Here is a 19347-nt window from a genome sequence, read left to right as displayed (position 1 = left end):
AGCTTAATTCCTGCCCGTCCTCGAGTAGGTAAATGACAACACAAATAATTTCTATGGTGACATGATAACACACATATAAGAACTTCAAAGTAAAGCAAATAATATATGCAATTCAAGTCAAGACAATAACAAGCAAGATTCTATATCTAGTATTGAAACTAGCAAAGTAAGAACATAAAGGTGCAAGATCTCTCGCTGTCCGTGACTCGAATGTCTCCAAATGGTGTTTGTGTGCAAGAAGTGGGAGATGGGTTTAGAGCATAAAAATAATATATAGTTTAATTGAGAACTCAATCTACTAAAACTTCACACTTGGTATCCTTCAGAATCTTATTTTGACTCATCTCCAGACCACTAGTCAGGCACAAGTCAAAATGATCCTCTCCCTTCCGACTTTGAGGACTCATGCAATGGATGAGCTCAAGCAAGATATGTTGGCACTTAGGATGGCAAAGATAATAATGATGGGGAAGGAGGAAAAAAAGGTGTGAAAGGCTCACATCAAGGAGGAAAATCATAGGCGAGAGAAAGCCAAACGATAGATATGATGTGAGGAGTAGGGATTGACATGCAATGGATGCACATATGAGCTAAGGTAAGCTCTCCAATAGAACTAGTGGGGTGCATCCAACTTGCTTGCTCATGAAAACCTAGAGATCATTTGAGGAGGCTCATCATTGGAATATACAAGCCAAGTTCTATAGTGTAAGGGTCCCCACATAGTTATGCATGAATTATAATCTCTATGGAGTACAAATATTACAATGGAGTACGAGTGTGGATCTTTCAAAAGAATAGTAGTGTTGCCCCCTTCTCTCTTTTTATTTCTTTTTTCTTTCCTTTTTCTTATTTTTGTGGCCTCTTTGGCTCTTTCTATTTATCTCTCATTTTTCCTCTTTGGGATCTTTTCATGTGTCCTCTTTTAGGATCTTTTAATTTGTCCTCTTTGGAATCTTTTCCTCACTTAAGGGCAACAGTCTATATTTTACAAGAATAAAAAGAAGATCTTCACACTTTATAAGAAGTACTCAACATAAAGATAAATGAAAACTATCAAGATGTATGCAAATGTATGCCTCTGCCAGTGTAACAGGATATGCAATGATACTAGCGCATCATGTAGCAATAATAAGGGCAAAGCCCAACTAGCATGCGGTCCTCGATCAAGAAAAAGCATGTATGACATGAAGATCAAGTCATGAGATGGTGGATGTTGTATGGCAATGTATCTCGGAAAGGCTATGGAAATGCCTTGATAGGTAGGTATGGTGGCTGTTTTGAGGAAGGATATAATGAGGTTTATGATGACGGAGCGTATCATGCCAAGGGTTTGGATGCACCGGTGAAGTACGCACCAACTCTCAAGATGAGAAAAGGTCAATGCACTGTACCGAAGAGGCTACCAAAATATGGATGGTGGAACTGCCAACAATCGAATACTCGCATTAGTCCGAAGAACTCATGCACTTATTATCGGTAACTCTCTATCTAGTCAGGAGATTCACAAAGAGACAAGTACCCCAAGGAGGAGTGTTTAGGGGTTTGGTTATCCTTGTGCATCCTCGACCATGATAACGTGAGGGTACTCTATATATTCCAACCCCTCCAGAAGTTAGCGATCCATCTAATAGCTAGAGTTCTCAACTATTTTTTTTTTGTTTTTGAAAATAAACATGGATTTCCCAAAATACGACACCTATCACTAATAGTCTCAAGCTCTTGACACCAAAAGTCCAAACATTACTCAAATCAATACCTCAAAACTATTGCAAGTTACTACTATACTTAAATAGCAACCTCAATTACCTACTCATGCAAGACACACAACTCAGTGCAACAAGCCAACTCACTAAACAAGATAAGCATGATAACTCAAGAGAGTTCCAAAAGCATCTAAATAAAAGCTCTTAAAAAAGCATGAAAACTAAGAGCTAAGCACGACATCAGCTATGAAAAGATAAAGAACACATAAAAAGATAAGCATGAAAACCTATGTTGTGTTCTATGGTGGAGTGGAGCGTGTTTCTCTCCCAAACAAAGGAGGCTAGGGTCCAACTTGTTATGAACAGCAACAAAACAAAAACAAACTAAAAATTAAAGAGTGGGATGCTCCAAGCATAGCACATAACATATGAAGTGATAAAAATATAGCATGGAGAAGGACGAACTGATGATTGTTGATGGAGAAGGGGATGCACGGGGGCATCCCCAAGCTTAGACACTTGATTCTCCTTGGATATTTCTTGGGGCACATGGGGGCATCCCCAGGCTTGAGCATTTGGCACTCCTAGATCTTCTTTCAACATCTTCCATCGCATACTTGAAAACTCCCTTCATACGAAACTCATCATAAGCTGATTAGAGTGGTTAGTGCCCATAATAAAATATATTTTCTCCACTGGAAATAAAGATTTTCATGAAGAGATACTATTTCTCAAGATTGTCAGAAATTTTTTGCAAAGAAAAATCAAGCTTAAGATATGCAAAACGATGAAAACGCAAAACGTGGCAGAATCTGTGAAAAACAAACCAGCACATAGTAAATATTTTTTCACGGCACTTCTGCAACTCAAATAAAAAAACTCAGAACAGACGCCAGAATGAAAATTGTATAGAGCATACTTTAAAAAAATCAGATCAAAAATATTAACTCATGATGTTTGGTGAATTTTTCCGTCAAGCAGACAGAATCTGTTTCTGGACAGCATGTCACAACTTTCGAACTTTCTTGCAATCGAAGGCTAAAACTTGGCACAAAGCTTAAAAATAAAGATACAATGATGTTGCTACAGTGGTAACACACATCAAGACCACTAATACCCAAAAGTAAAAACTCAAAGTAAAGATAACAAGGGTTGTCTCCCTTGAGCTCTTTCTGTATAACCATAAAGATAGGCTTAAGATTTTAATGATGCTCTCATAGGAATAGGAGTTGTAGAACAAAAGAGAGCATCAAGAAGCAAATACCAAACACATTTAAGTCTAACATGCTTCCTGTGCATAGGAATATTGCAATAGAATAATTCATTTAAGCACAAAGCAATAAGCATAGGAAGGCAAAACAAGTGCAGCTTCAAAACTTTGACATAAAGAGGGGAAACTTCTTATTTTTTAGATATTTAGAACCATGTCTCCCCCTCTCATTATAAATTTCAGTGGCATCATGGATGAACTCAACAATATAACTATCACATAAGGCATTATTTCCATGATCCAAAAGCATAAAAGTATCATTACTCTTCTAATAAGCAAAATCTTTCTTATTAGGAATAGTGAGAGTAAAGCAATCATTATCATCATGGTAATCATCATATTTAGGAAGCATAGTATCATCAAAGCAAAAAAAATCCTCAAAAGTTGGGGAACTAAAAATATCATGTTCATCAAACCCGTCATCCCCAAGCTTAGAGCTTTCCATGTCATTAGCAATATTGATATTCAAAGAAAGCATACTAATAACATTGCCACCATCATAATTGTTATGCAAATAATAAAGTTCCATAGGTTTTTAAATTTTCTCCTCAAACACTTCATGTCCTAGTTCAAGATAAAGTTTATAAAGCTCTCTCATATTTTTGTTGTTTTCCATTAAGCATAACTAATGAAATAAAAAAAGAAACAAAAAGATTTAATTGCAAGATCTAAAGATATACCTTCAAGCACTCACTTCCCCGGCAACGGCGCCAGAAATAGCTTGATGTCTACGCACGCTTCTATTCTTGTAGACTATGTTGGGCCTCCAAGCGCAGAGGTTTGTAGGATAGCAGCAATTTCCCTCAAGTGGATGACCTAAGGTTTATCGAACTCAGGGAAGTAGAGGTTGAAGATGGTCTCTCTCAAGCAACCCTGCAATTAAGAATCAAGAAGTCTCTTGTGTCCCCTGCACACCTAATACAATGGCAAATTGTATAGGTGCACTAGTTCAGCGAAGAGATGGTAAAATATGGGTGATAGGTGTGGCAAAGCAAGGTAATATAAATCTGTAATAAAAATTACAGCAAGGTAGCAAGTGACAAAAGTGAGCATAAACGGTGTAACAATGGTGAGAAACAAGGCCTGGTGTCGGCGATGCTAGGTCGACACCTATGGGGATCAACATGATACCCTCGTAATCGTAGGGAGGGGAAAAACAACATCAAGAGCAGACCTAACGATCAACACCCGGCAATCATTTTTACCCAGGTTCGGGCCGCTTACGCGTAAAACCCTACATCATGCTCGTCTCATCATGTTAAGCGTTCTTTTGTCATTCGTTTATAGTGATGATAACCGTCTTATTGGCCAATCTCCAAAAAGTCTAACCCCTTGTGAATGAGCTAAGGGCCTCCTTTTATCGGCAAAGGGGTCACCTATAGTGCTCGATGGTAGGTTCACGAGATTTTATAGTGAACCTACAGCGACGCTTATCTATCTACCGCTATCAGGTGCATTAAATGCTTGTCTTGTCCATGTCAGCTAAGTGCTGGTGAAGACATGTGTCCAGGTGTTTCGACGCCTGGACGCCCCGCTGGCGCATGCGGAATGCGCTGGAACTCGGGGGGGCACTATGGCAAGGGCGGTCGCCCTCTAGTGTCTTGTCACGTCATCCCGACAAGGGTGCTTGCCGGGGCCTTGGCGCTTCGTCCCGGCAAGGAAGCTTGTCGGGGATTCGGCCGTCTTTCCGGCGAGGGAGGATTGCCGGGGCCTTGCGCTAGGTGCATTCATCACATCCATTAGACGGACGTGGCCTTGGGTGTCTTCCCGGCAATGCAGGCTTGTCGGGGCCTTGGATACCTTGGGATGCTTCTTGTCTGGATTCTGCCGCACCCTACCGTTAGGGGCTTTTTGCGCTCGTGCACAAGTCTGGGGCACTAGAGACCCCAGTCTTTAGTGCATCAACAGGAGCCCTCGGGCATGGGCCACACACGCGCGCGGAGCGTTGTTGGGCCATGCCCAAAGAGGTGCACGGGACTTTGCGGCTGGATTTGCTGGCGGTTGCCTTTCCCCACACCGCGCATCGGATGCGCGAAGTGGGAGGTCGTGCGCGTAGTGGCCTCTCCGCCTCCTGAAACACCTCTGCCACGCGCGTGGCATGCGTAGTCATTGATGGACAGGTGGCAGTCGAGGCCTTGAAAGGCGCAGTAGTGGCTGGGTCCGCCCGTGCATGCATTGGCGCATCAGGGTGGTTCTCTGTTCGCCCGTGATCTCGAGCGATTGGTCGTAGAGGGTGGTGATTTCTGGAGTAAGGGAGGCTCTCCCCCGCGCCCCGTCCTATAAATTGGGAGGGGTTTTGTGATGGGTTTTGCTCACTCCACTCCCTCTGAATCCACCAACTCCCCGATCCTGGCCTTCTGAATCTTCTTCTGCCTGCTGGTGGCGCTTGCCCCTAACCATGGTTAGGGGACGGGATCGGCCACCATCTTTCATGAGGGCGACGAGGGGATCCCGTTCGGATCATGCCACAGCTTCTGAGGGTGCCGCGGCGGAAGGCGGCCTGAATGCCCGTGGTGGAGGAAGGGCGAGGGGCCGAGGTCGCCGCGGAGGTCGAGGCCGGGGGAGGCGGAGCGCTACTCCAACGCCTCCGCCTTCCGGAGGCTTGCTTCTGTGGTGGCCCTCCATATTGCTTTAGGGGGCCCCGCGTGCGCTTCTCGACTGCTACGAAGGGAGCCCGAGCGATGTCTACTGTCCTTCCTCGAGCGGTAGCGACGAGGAGGACACTGGTGGCGGCGAGGTCTGTGTTGGGTTAGGGCCACGGGGTGTCAAACTGGGTGTTGACTGCCCGGGCCCCAACCGGACATAGACCGCACCGCCGTGGCTAGTCTGCGGATCGCCCCCGCCCGGCGGGGGCACCTTGCCGGAGCTCGCGTCGGTGCCTCGTGTTCGAGGAGGAGGCACCTCCACCAGCTCTGACTTCTCCAGGTCCTCTGCTTGGGCCACCTGACCGGAGCGGGTATTGGTCCCCCGGCTCCAGGAGGAGGCACATCCGCCGGCTCCGGATCCTTCGCCCTTTCCTGGGCCCCACCCTCCGCACCTTGGCCGAAGGGGGGCCAGGCGACTCCCGTCGGGGGCGGTCTCGTTCTCGTTGGCTCAGTGCCGGCCCTGGGGAGCGGTCCTGACCACGTCGCGGCTCCGCCTTTTTGTCTTTTTGAACTTCGCTCCTCCATGCTGGTCGGCCCGCGTCAAAAGATAGAGTCTTTAGGTTAGGACCACCACGTTTTGTAAGCGAAGCCAAATGTATCTATTCATATGAATGAAATAGACTTTTTTCCCTTATTTGATTCCGTTCTTTGTATGATTTGACCTTGCATAATCTGGGAGCTTGCCGGCAACTACCGGCAAGGCTCCTTGCCGCGTTCGGTGAAATGGAAATCACCAAGCGTAGCTTGAGACGAAATCGGGTGCTACGTAGCCGCTTGCTCTGTTGATCAGGTTTGCAACTGTTTGAAGGCGCTCTGTGGCCATTCAGGTCATTTTAACGATTTCAAAACAAAGACAAGGTGCACCGATATTTGGGAAGGTCCGAGTACGCGCAAACTCCTCACACAAATATTGGAAACTTTCGAAGGGAAAAAGCAAAGGATATATCTACTTCAAATCTGAATCTCAAACTCAAAAACTTATCCATCTGCGCCGCGGCTGTGAGGCGCTTGAATCTTTTGTGGGGGCATAGGAGCCCTCGACGAGCAGGGAATCACCGCTCCTGGAGGTCTCTTCTTCGGCAAGGACTTCTTGCCGACGGTGCATGACCGTCGCTTGGAGAAAGAGCCAGCCAGGGTGTAACCCCTTTGCTTTTCTCTTGCTAGGTCGTGCTTGCGGAGCCCCCGAGCGCGTCTTTGGGTGACGACGCGATGCTCTCAGGGGCGCAACATTTGCACTGGAGTGTGTGTTGGGGCTTCGGGACCGTGTGGCGCATCCTCAACGACTATGCATCGCTCCGCGGAGGTGCGTCCACCGGAGTATGCGCCGGGGCCTTTGTGAAGCGCCCAGGCACGCCCTCGACAGTGCACGTCGGCCCCCAAGCGACGCATCGGCCTGACAATGCTGCTCTTGGAGTCTCCGCCTCCCTGCCCCGCGCGCGCGTGTAGCCACGTGCTTCCACAGGCCTTGGGAAACTATAGCAGAACAGGGCGCCCGCCGCGGTACTCTGTTTTCGGAGGAAGGCGGCATAACGCCCAAACTTCGATGGAGCCGACGTTGAGCCTGCTTCGATTCACGCGTTTCTCCCCCTCCCCCTATTTAGCGCACCAAAGATGTCGTCGATGCTAGGTCGACACCTATGGGGATCAACGTGATACCCTTGTAATCGTAGGGAGGGGGAAAACAACGTCAAGAGCAGACCTAATGATCAACACCCGGCAAGCCTTTTTACCCAGGTTCGGGCCGCTTACGCGTAAAACCCTATGTCCTGCTCGTCTGATCGTGTTAAGCGTTCTTTTGTCGTTCGTTTACAGTGATGATAACCGTCTTCTTCGCCAATCTCCAAAAAGTCTAACCCCTTGTGAATGAGCTAAGTGCCTCCTTTTATAGGCAAAGGGGTCACCTACAGTGCTCGATGGTAGGTTCATGAGATGTTACAGTGAACCTACAACGTCGCTTATTGCTACGGCAACAGACAACAGCGCCAGAAATTGGCACATTGAGGGAGACTTGGCTTGTGCTGGTTTTTCCCTTGAAGAGGAAAGGGTGATGCAGCACAGGAGCAGTAAGTATTTCCCTCAGTTTAAGAACCAAGGTATCAATCCAGTAGGAGAATCGCGTCAAGTCCAGAGTACCTGCGCAAACACAAAAGAGCTTGCACCCAACGCTATAAAGGGGTTGTCAATCCCTTCAAGATTGATTGCAAAGTGAAACCTGAAGGCGAAAAGTGCAATGAAGTAAAAGTGTAAGAGTGAAAATATGGTGTGAAGTAGACCCGGGGGCCATAGTGTTCACTAGAGGCTTCTCTCAAAATAGCAAATATTACGGTGGGTGAACAAATTACTGTCGAGCAATTGATAGAACCGCGCAAAGTCATGACGATATCTAAGGCAATGATCATACATATAGGCGTCATGTCCGAGACAAGTAGACCAATACTTTCTGCATCTACTACTATTACTCCACACATCGACTGCTATCCAGCATGCATCTAGTGTATTGAGTTCATGACGAACAGAGTAACGCCTTAAGCAAGATGACATGATGTAGAGGGATAAACTCAAACCAATGATGAAAACCCCATCTTTTTACCCTTGATGGCAACAACACGATGTGTGCCTCGCTACCCCTTCTGTCACTGGGTGAGGTCACCGCACGGTATGAACCCAAAACCAAGCACTTCTCCCATTGCAAGAATCATAGATCAAGCTGGCCAAACAAAACCCACAACTCGAAGATAATTACAAGGATATGAAATCATGCATAAGAGAGATCAGAAGAAACTCAAATAAGATTCATAGATAATCTGATCATAAATCCACAATTCATCGGATCTTGACAAACACACTGCAATAGAAGATTACATCGGATAGATCTCCATGAAGATCATGGAGAACTTTGTATTGAAGATCCAAGAGAGAGAAGAAGCCATCTAGCTACTAGCTATGGACCCGTAGGTATATGGTGAACTACTCACGCATCATCGGAGAGGTCATGGTGTTGATGAAGAAGCCCTCCGTATCCGAATCCCCCCTCCGACAGGGCACCAGAGCGTGCCCCGGATGGGATCTTGCGGAGACAGAAGCTTGCGGCGGCGGAAAAGTACTTTCAATGATCTCCTGATTTTTTCTGGGATTTTAGGGAATTTATAGGCAAAAGACCTAGGGCAGAGGTGGCCCAGGGAGCCCACAAGCCTGGGAGGCGCGGGCCCCCCTGGCCGCGGCTAGGGGGCTTGTGGGGTCCCTGCTGGCCCCCTGCCCTGATTCTCAGGCTTCCCGATCTTCTTCTAATTCAGAAAAAATCTTTTTGGCAGTTTCGTTCCGTTTGGACTCCGTTTAAAATCCTCCCCTGAAAGGGGTCAAAAACATGGAAAAACAGGAACTGGCACTTGGCACTGAGTTAATAAGTTAGTCTCAAAAAAGATATAAAAGGCATACAAAACATCCAAAGTTTGACAAGATAATAGCATGAAACCATCAAAAATTATAGATACGTTGGAGACGTATCACTTATCTATCTACCGATGTCAGATGCATTAAATGCACGTCTTGTCCATGTTAGCTAAGTGCTGGTGAAGACATGTGTCCAGGTGTTTCGACACCTGGACGCCCCGCTGGCGCATGCGGAATGCGCTGGAACTCGGGGGCGGTGGCATTGTGGCAAGGGCGGTCGCCCTCTAGTGTCTTGCCACGTCATCTGGCACTTGCCGAGGCCTTGGAGCTTCGTCCCGGCAAGGAAGTTTGTCGGGAGCTTCGGTTGTCTTCCCGGCGAGGGAGGCTCGCCGAGGCCTTGGGCTAGGTGCATTCATCACGTCCATTAGACGGACATGGCCTTGGGTGTCTTCTCGGCAAGGCAGGCTTGTCGGGCCTTGGATACCTTGGGGGTGCTTCTTGTATGGATTCTCCCGCGCCCTACCGTCAGGGGCTTTTTGCGCCCGTGCACAAGTTTGGGGCACTAGAGACCCCCAATCTTTAGTGCACCGACGCCTAGGCTTCATACTTTCACTAGTGGCAACTCCCAACAACATTAACATAGTCTAATCACATGATATTTCCACTAAAACATGCAATGGTGACGTACTCGGAGGTCATTCCTTTGTGATCAAGAGAGGACAAGAATTATGTAGGGCTACAAAAGCATGCCTCAGAGATCGTAGGTCTCATATATGGATTTCCCAATGTCACCACGGCCATCCAAAGAGAGTACCACAATCACCACAACGTATCTCAAGGATAGTCAAAGACAAGCACCAACAGACTCTCAATCTTCAGTCAATTCACAAAAGAGGATATCACTCATGAAAATATTCTTCTAATCCATGTCCAATAGACCGTTGTCACCATGGTATCAGGGATTATACTAGATAAGATCAAGTGAGTACATCAATCCAATACATAGAAGAAGGGGAAACATCATGGGATCACCCTAGGTTAACATAGCCTATGATCACAATCAAGATCACATCATGGGAGAGAGAATTAACCACATAGATACTGTAGAAGACCTCAACCCCAAGGATGAACTACTCCCGCTTCATGGAGGGAGGAAGCCATGTCGATGGAGATGAATCCAGGGGCACTTCCCCGTCCAAGCAGGGTGCCGACACAGGAATTTTGGTCCCCCGAAACTTGTTGGCAATGGCGGCGGAGATCGGAATTTCTTCTAGAGAAAAGGGTTCCGGAATGAGGGTTTCCTCCACGAGGGTAAAAATAGGAGCCAAGGTAGGGCACCAGAGGGGGCGGCCCCCACCCAGGGGGCCTCCTGGGCGGCCAGGGGGCAGGCCGCGCCACCAGGGCACCTGGGGGCCTGGTGACCCCCCTCTGGCCCTCCTTCGACCGTCTGGAGTCTTCTGGAATGCTATTTTTTTATATAATTTTTGTGGAATTTATCGGGCACTGTAAATATGGGTATAAACCTGCAATTCACAGACATCACCACGCAGAAACTGGCACTGGGTGCACTGAGTTAGTAGGTTAGTCCAAATATGTTGAAGAAGGTATGAAAGTGTATAAAACACATAGCAATATCACCCAAAACTTGCATGGAACAAGCAGAAATTATAGATACGTTTGGGACGTATCTATCCCCCAGTCAGCCTTCGTCGTGCCTTGCCGTCAAAGGGGTTGTCGGCGTCCGTGCACAAGTCCGGGGCAGAAGAGACCCCAGTCTTCAGTGCACCGACAGTTTATAATTCCGCACATGCATATGAATTTTCAACTAAAATCATTTATTCTAGAATCATAGAAGTTATAACATAGGATATAAACTCTTAATTATGAATATGGAAATGTAATAATACAATATTGTTGCCTCTAGGGCATATTTCCAACACAATCATGTACCTAGCTTTCGGCCAGACATCTCAATTTATTATGTGCAAACTAAGCCGATTTTTTCCAATGTGGGATATGTGCATTGGCATGTTGTTGAGTGAGTCATGAATTATTTCCAAGGTAGTATGAACTATGGAATTCACTATACTCGGTACCCGGCGATACTTGATGGTTTTAGTGATTCGAATTGGATATCTGATCCTGATGAGATGAAAGTCACAAGTGGATATGTGTCCACACTTGTTGGTGGTGATGTTTCCTGGAAGTCTTGGAAGAATACGATCTTACTGAGATCGACTATGGAAGCAGAACTTGTTGGGGAACGTCGCATGGGAAACAAAAAAAATCCTACGCTCACCAAGATCAATCTATGGAGATAAAAAAAACTACAAGAGGGAGAGTGCATCTACATACCCTTGTAGATCGCTAAGCGGAAGCGTTGAGAAATGTGGTTGATGTAGTCAAACATCTTTGCGATCCAATCACGACCCGTCTTGCGATCCAATCACAACCCGTCTCGCGATCCAATCATGAACGCCCCGATCAAGTGTCGAACGGACGACAACTCCGTGTTAAGCACACATACATCTCGACGACGCCTTCACCACCTCGATCCAGCGAGCGTGGGGGAAGTAGTAGTTGAGTTCTCTGGCAACACGAGGTGTGGTGGTGGTGGTGATATTCTGCATGGCTACGCCGAGCGCTACAAAAACCGCAAACGGAGGAGAAAACGATCTAGGGAGAGAGAGGGGTGCCAAGGGCTTGGTGTGTCCTCTTAAGGCACCCCTCCCCTCTATATAATGGTGGAGGGGCGTGGGGAACAACCACTCCAGGCCCTAGGGCGCAGCCAGGGGGTGGAATCCTAGTTCTCCTCCATCCCTTCCATACAAAGGTGGACTTTCAACCTTTCCCAACTGCATGCACCTTGAGGGAGTTATGCGCATGGCCCAATAAGACCAGGGCGCCTCCCCTCATTCCATGCAAACCCTTGGGATGTGGTGGAATCCTTGGTGGACTCCCGGACTCCTCCAAAAGTTCTCGAAACCTTCTAGAAACTTCTTCATACAATAACGGAAAAACCAAAAACTTTTTCGGTAACCAAGATATGACTTCCCATATATAAATCTTTACCTCCGGACCATTCCATATCTCCTCGGGACGTCCAAGATCTCATCCACGACTCCGAACAACATTCGGTCACCAAAAGAATAACTCATATATGTCTATATCGTCATCGAACGTTAAGTGTGCAGACCCTGCGGGTTCGAGATCTATCCAGACATGACTGAGACACCTCTACAGTCAAGAACCAATAGCGGGAATTAGATGCACATATTGGTTCCCACACTTTGTACAAAGATCTATATCGGTCGAACCAACGATGTCAAGGATTTAGTTAATCCCGTATGCAGCTCCCTTTGTCCATCGGTATATTACTTGCCCGAGATTTGATTGTCGGTATCTCCATACCTAGTTCAATCTCGTTACCGACAAGTCTCTTTGCTCGTCCCAGAATACAAGATCCCGTGACTAACTCCTTAGCCACATTTATTGCAAATGTATTGTGATGTTGTATTACTGAGTGGGCCCAAGATACCTCTCCGTCATACGGAGTGACAAATCCAAGTCCTGGTCCATGCCAACTCCACAAACACCCTTAGAGATACTTGTAGAGCATATTTATGGTCACCCAGTTACGTTGTGACATTTGATACACACAAGGCATTCCGCGGGTGTTGATGAGTTGCATGATCTCATGGTCATAGGAACAGATACATTGACATGCACAAAGCAATACCAGTAAACTGGATACGATCAAACGCTATGCTTAATGTTTGGGTCTTGTCCATCACATCATTCTACTGATTACGGGATCCCGTTATCAAATGACAACTCTTGTCTTTCGCTAGGAAACCTTAGCCATTTTTTTATCAACGAGCTAGTCCGGTAGAGGCATACCAGGGACAATTTGTTGTCTATGTACTCACACATGAATTTGAGTTTCCAATAAATACAAATATAGCATGGATAATAAATGATTAGCCCAAACGAGGAAATATGATAATAAATAATTTATTATTGCCTTTGGGGCATATTTCCAACAGTCGCCCACTTGCACTAGAGTCAATAATATGATTCACATCGCCATGTGATTAACACCCAATGATTTCTGGGGTTTTATCATGTTTTGCTTGTGAGAGAGGTTTTAGTCAACGGGTCAGCAACACTCAGATCCGTGTGTACTTTACTAATATCTATGTCATACTGTAGATGTTGTTACCACGCTTCACTTGGAACTATTCCAAATGACTTCTCCACTATACGAATCCGGTTTGTTACTCCCGCATTGGTGTCAAAGCTTGCATCGACCTAAGCCTTTCTGATGAAATCTTTCATCATCTCCATAATCGAGGAACATTTCCTTAGTCCTCTAGTTACTAAGGATAATTTTGACCGTTGTCCAGTGATCCACTCCTGGATCACTCTTGTACCCCTTGACAGACTCATGGCGAGGCACACATCAGATGCGGCACACAGCATGGCATACTATAGAGCCTACGACTAAGGCATAGGGGACGACCTTCGTCCTTTCTCATTCTTCTGTCGTGGTCGGGCTTTGAGTCTTACTCAAACTCATACCTTACAATACATTCAAGAACTCCTTCTTTGACTGATCCATTTTGAACTCATTCAAAATCTTGTCAAGGTATGTCTTTCTTGAAAGTTTTATCAAGCGTCCTGATCTATCTCTATAGATCTTGATGCATAATATTTTTAGTAGCTTTATCCAGGTTTTCCTTTGAAAAAATCCTTTCAAACAACCCTTTATGCTTTCCATAAATTCTACATCATTTTCGATCAACAATATGTCAACCACATATACTTATCAGAAATTCTATAGTTCTCCCACTCAATTTCTTGTAAATACAAGTTTCTTCATAAACTCTTTATAAACCAAAAGCTTTGATCACTCATCAAAGAACTTATTCCAAGTCCGAGATGCTTGCACCTGTCGATAAATGGATCGCTGGAGCTCGCATGCCTTTTAGCACCCTTGGGATCAACAAAACCTTCTGGTTGTATCACATACAACCTTTTCTCAAGGAAACCATATGGAAACAATGTTTTGACATCCATCTGGTAGATTTCATAATTGAAAACTGTAGTAACTCCTAACATAATTCGAACAGACTTTAGCATCGCTACGGGTGAGAAAGTCTTATCGTAGTCAACTCCTTGAACTTTTCGGAAACCTCTTTGCGACAAGTCAAGCTTTCTAAATGGTGACACTTATCATCTCTCTTCCTTTTAAAGATCCATTTGTACTTAATAGCCTTATGACCATCAAGTAGTTCTTCCAAAGTCCACACTTTGTTTTCATACATGGATCCTATCTCGGATTTCATGGCTCCGGCCATTTGTCAGAATCCGGGCCCACCATTGCTTCTCCATAGCTCGTAGGTTCATTGTTGTCCAACAACATGACCTCCAAGACAGGATTACCGTACCACTCTGGAGTGATACGTGTCCTTGTTTACCTATGAAGTTTGGTAGTATATTGATCTCAAGCTTCATGATCACCATCATTTGCTTCCTCTTCAACTGGTGTAGGCACCACAGGAAAATCTTCATGCGCCCTGCTACTCTCTAGTTGAAGTGATGGTTCAAAAACCTCATCAAGTTCCACCATCTTCCCACTCAATTCTTTCAAGAGAAACTCTTTCTCGAGAAATGACCCGTTCTTACCAACAAACTCTTTGCCTTTGGATCTGAGATAGGAGGTATACCCTACTTTTTCCTTTGGGTATTCTATGAAGATGCATTTATCCGCTTTGGGTTCGAGCTTATCAGGTTGAAGCCTTTTGACATAAGCATCACACCCACAAACTTTAAGAAACGACAGCTTAGGTTTCTTGACAAACCATAGTTGCTACGGTGTCATCTCAACGGAATTATATGGTTCCCTATTTAAAGTGAATGTGGTTGTCTCTAATAGATAACCCCAAAACAATAGTGGCAAATTGGTAAGAGACATCATAGTACGCGCTATATCTAATAGAGCATGGCTGTGACGTACGCACACACCATCACTCTATGGTGTTCCAAGCGGCAAGAGTTGTGAAACAATTTCCACATTGTCTTAAATGTATACCAAACTCCTAACTCAGATATTCACCTCTACGATCACATCGTGGACATTTTATCCTCTTGTCATGATGATCTTCAACTTCACTCTGAAATTGCTTGAACTTTTCAACATTTTAGACTTGTGATTCATCAAGTAAATATACCCGTATCTACTCAAATCATCTGTGAAGTAAGAAAATAACAATATCCACTCCGTGCTTTAGCACACATTGGACTCTATACATAAAAAATGTATTATTTCCAATAACTCACTTGCCCGCTCCATCTCACTGGAAAACGAGGTCTTCGGTCATCTTTCCCATGAGGCATGGTCCGCATGTCTCAAGCGATTCAAAATCGAGTGAGTCCATAGATCCATCAGCATGGAGTTTCTTCATGCATTTTACACCAATAGGCATGGTACGCATGTCTCAATCGATTCAAAATCGAGTGAGTCCAAAGATCCATCAATACGTAGTTTCTTCATGTGTTTTACACCAATATGACCTAAGCGGCAGAGCCACAAGTAAGTGGTGCTATCATTACTAACTTTACATCTTTTGGCATCAATACTATGAACATGTCTATCACTACAATCGAGATTTAATAAACTATTCATTTTGGGTGCATGGTCATATAAGATATTATTCATGTAAACAGAATAACCCATTATTCCCTAACTTACATAAATAATCGTCTCGCAATAAACAAAATCAATATAATGTTCATGCTCAACGCAGACACCAAATAACATTTATTTAGGTTTATCACTAATCCTAAAGGTAGATGGAGCGTGTGATGGCGATCACATCAACCTTGGAAACACTTCCGACACACATCCACACCTCAACCTTAGCTAGTCTATGTTTTTATTCCGCAACTCCTGTTTTGAGTTACCTAATATTAGCAACTGAACCGGTATCAAGTACCCACTGGCTACAACGAGCACTAGTAAGGCACACGTCAATAATTAACATGTATATTAAATATACTTTTGTTGACATTGCCTGCCTTCTTATCTGTCAAGCATCTGGGGCAGTTTTGCTTCGAGTGACCACTCCCCTCATAACAGAGGCACTTAGTCTCGGGTTTGGGTTCAACCTTGGGTTTCTTCACTAGAGCGACAACTGGCTTGTAATCCTCGAAGTTTCCCTTCTTGCCCTTACCCTTATTGAAACTAGTGGTTTTACTAACCATCAACACTTGATGCTCCTTCTTGATTTCTACCTTCGTGGTGTCAAACATCGCGAATAGCTCAGGGATAATCTTCTCCATCCATGGTATGCTATAGTTCATCACGGAGATCCAGTAGCTTGGAGGCAATGACTTTGGAGAACTATGTCAATCACTATCTTATCTCGAAGATCAACTCCAACTTGATTCAAGCGATTGTAGTACCCAGACAATCTGAGCGCATGCTCACCGATTGAGCTATTCTCGTTCATCTTGTAGGCAAAGAACTTGTTGGAGGTCTCATTCCTCTCAACACAGGCACAACCCTGAAATCCCAATTTCAGCTCTTGGAACATCTCATATGTTTTGTGACATTCAAAATGTCTTTGGAGCCTCAATTCTAAGCCTTAAAGCATGACGCACTGAAGTATCAAGTAGTCATCAAAAACGTGTTTGTCAGATGTTCACAACACCCACATACGACACTTGAGGGGGTGGCACGCCAAGCGGTGCATCAAGGACATAAGCCTTCTATGCAGCAATGAGGACAATCCTCAGTTTACGGACCCAGTCCGCATAATTGCTACTATCATCTTTCAACTTAGTTTTCTCTAGGAACGCATCAAAAATACAAGGTAGCTAGAGCACGAGCTATTGTTCTACAACATACTTTGCAAATACAACTTAGACTATGCTCATGGTAATGAGTTCAATTAATCATATTACTTAATAACTCCCACTCAACTCAATATCCCTCAGGTTGTTCAGGTGTTACATGATCCAAATCCACCAACCCATTTTCGATCATCACGTGAGATGAGGTGGTTCCAATGGTAAACATCTCCACGTTGATCATATCTACTATATGACTCATGTTTGACCTTTCAGTCTCCTGTGTTTCGAGGCCATGTCTATACATGCTAGGCTCGTCAAGTTTAACCCAAGTGTTCTCCATGTGCAAAATTGGCTTACACCTGTTGTATGCAAACATACAGTCTATCGCACCCGATCATCACGTGGTGCCTCAAAATGACGAACCTTCGCAATGGTGCACACTTGGGGAGAACAAAATTTTATCTTGAAATTTTAGTGAGGGATCATCTTATAATGCTACCATCGTCCTAAGCAAAATAAGATGCATAAAAGGATTAACATCACATGCAAATAAAAAAAGTGACATGATATGGCAAAATCTTGTGCTTTTGATGTCCAGCTCCAAAGCATCGGCAGGATCTTCACCGTCACCGGCATAACACCCTGATCTCCATCACCATGATCTCCATCATCATGTCTCCATTGAGGTTGTCGATCCAACTATGCTTCTACCACTATTGCTAACTCACAGCGATCAAGTAAAGTAAAAAGGCACAAATAATTAAAGAAAACCCTATGGATCCTGCTGGTTGTCGTACTCATCGACATGCAAGTCGTGATAATTTATACAAAACATGATCATCTCATACATCACATATATCTCATCATGTCCTTGGCCACATCATATCACAACATACCCTACAAAAACAAGTTAGACGTCATCTACTTTGTTATTGCATGTTTTACGTGGTTGTTATGGGTAACTATCAAGAACCGTTCTTACCTATGCAAAGCCACAACGATGATATTCAAGTTGCTACTTAACCTTCTACAAGGACCGCCTCTCTCGAATCCGATTTAACTATAGTGGGAGAGACACACACCCACCAGCCATCTTTATGCAACAAGTTGCTTGTCAGTCGATGGAACCAGTCTCTCGTACGTGGACGAGTAAGGTTAGTCCACGCCGCTTCATCCCACAATATCGCCAAATCAAAATAAGACTAAGGAAGTAAGCAATCTGAACATCAACGCCCACAAACTCTTTTGTGTTCTACTCGTGCATGTTATCTACGCATAAACCCGACTCTCATACCACTGTTGGGGAACGTCGCATGGGAAACAAAAAAAAATCCTATGCTCACCAAGATCATTCTATGGAGATCAACAACTACGAGAGGGAGACTGCATCTACATACCCTTGTAGATCGTTAAGTGGAAGCGTTGAGAAACACGGTTGATGTAGTCGAACGTCTTCACAATCCAATGACGATCCGTCCCGCGGTCTAGTTATGAACGTCCCAATCAAGTGCCGAACAAATGACACCTCAACGTTCAGCACGCGTATAGCTCTATGAAGCCTTCACCACCTCGATCCAGCAAGCGTGGTTGAAGTAGTAGTTGAGTTCTTCGGCAACACGACGACGTGGTGGCGATGGTGGTGGTGCTATTCCGATAGGGCTACACGGAGCGCAATCGAAACCGCAAACGGAGGAGAAAACGATTTAGGGAGAGAGAGGGGCACCAAGGGCTTGGTGTTTCCCCTTGGGGCGCCCCTCCCCTCTATATATAGGTGGAGGGGCGTGTGAAACATCCCCTCCAAGCCCTAGGGCACAGCCAAGGTGGGAGGAGGCGGAATCATAGTCCTCCTCTTTCCCTTCCAAACAAAGGTGGACTTTCCACCTTTTCCAACTACATGTGCCTTGAGGAAGTTGTGCGCTTGGCCCAATAAGACCAGGGCACCTTCCCTCAGCCCATGCGAAACCTCGAGACATGGTGCAACCCTTGGAGGACTTCTGGACTCCTCCAAAAGTTTCAGGAACCTTCTAGAAGCTTACTGGTACTATACAGGAAAACATGAAACTTTTTAGGTAGCCAAAATATGACTTCCCATATATAAATATTTATCTCTGGACCATTCTGGAGCTCCTGTGATGTCTAGGATCTCATCCGGGACTCCGAACAACATTCGGCCACCAACACAATAACTCAGCTATGTCTATACCGTCACCGAACGTTAAGTGTGCATACCGTGCGGATTCGAGAACTATGCAGACATGACCGATACACCTCTATGGTGAATAACCAATAACGGAACCTAGATGCCCAGATTGATTCCCACACATTCTATAAAGATCTATATCGGTCGAATTAACGATGTTAAGGATTCAGTTAATCCCGTATGTTGTTCCCTTTGACCATCGATATATTACTTGCCCGAGATTCGATCGTCGGTATCTCCATACCTAGTTCAATCTCATTACCGGCAAGTGTCTTTACTCGT

The sequence above is a fragment of the Hordeum vulgare genome, chromosome 2H (assembly GCF_904849725.1).
Source record: "Hordeum vulgare subsp. vulgare chromosome 2H, MorexV3_pseudomolecules_assembly, whole genome shotgun sequence".
Taxonomy (NCBI): Eukaryota; Viridiplantae; Streptophyta; class Magnoliopsida; order Poales; family Poaceae; genus Hordeum; species Hordeum vulgare.
This window is presented reverse-complemented; position numbering follows the sequence as displayed.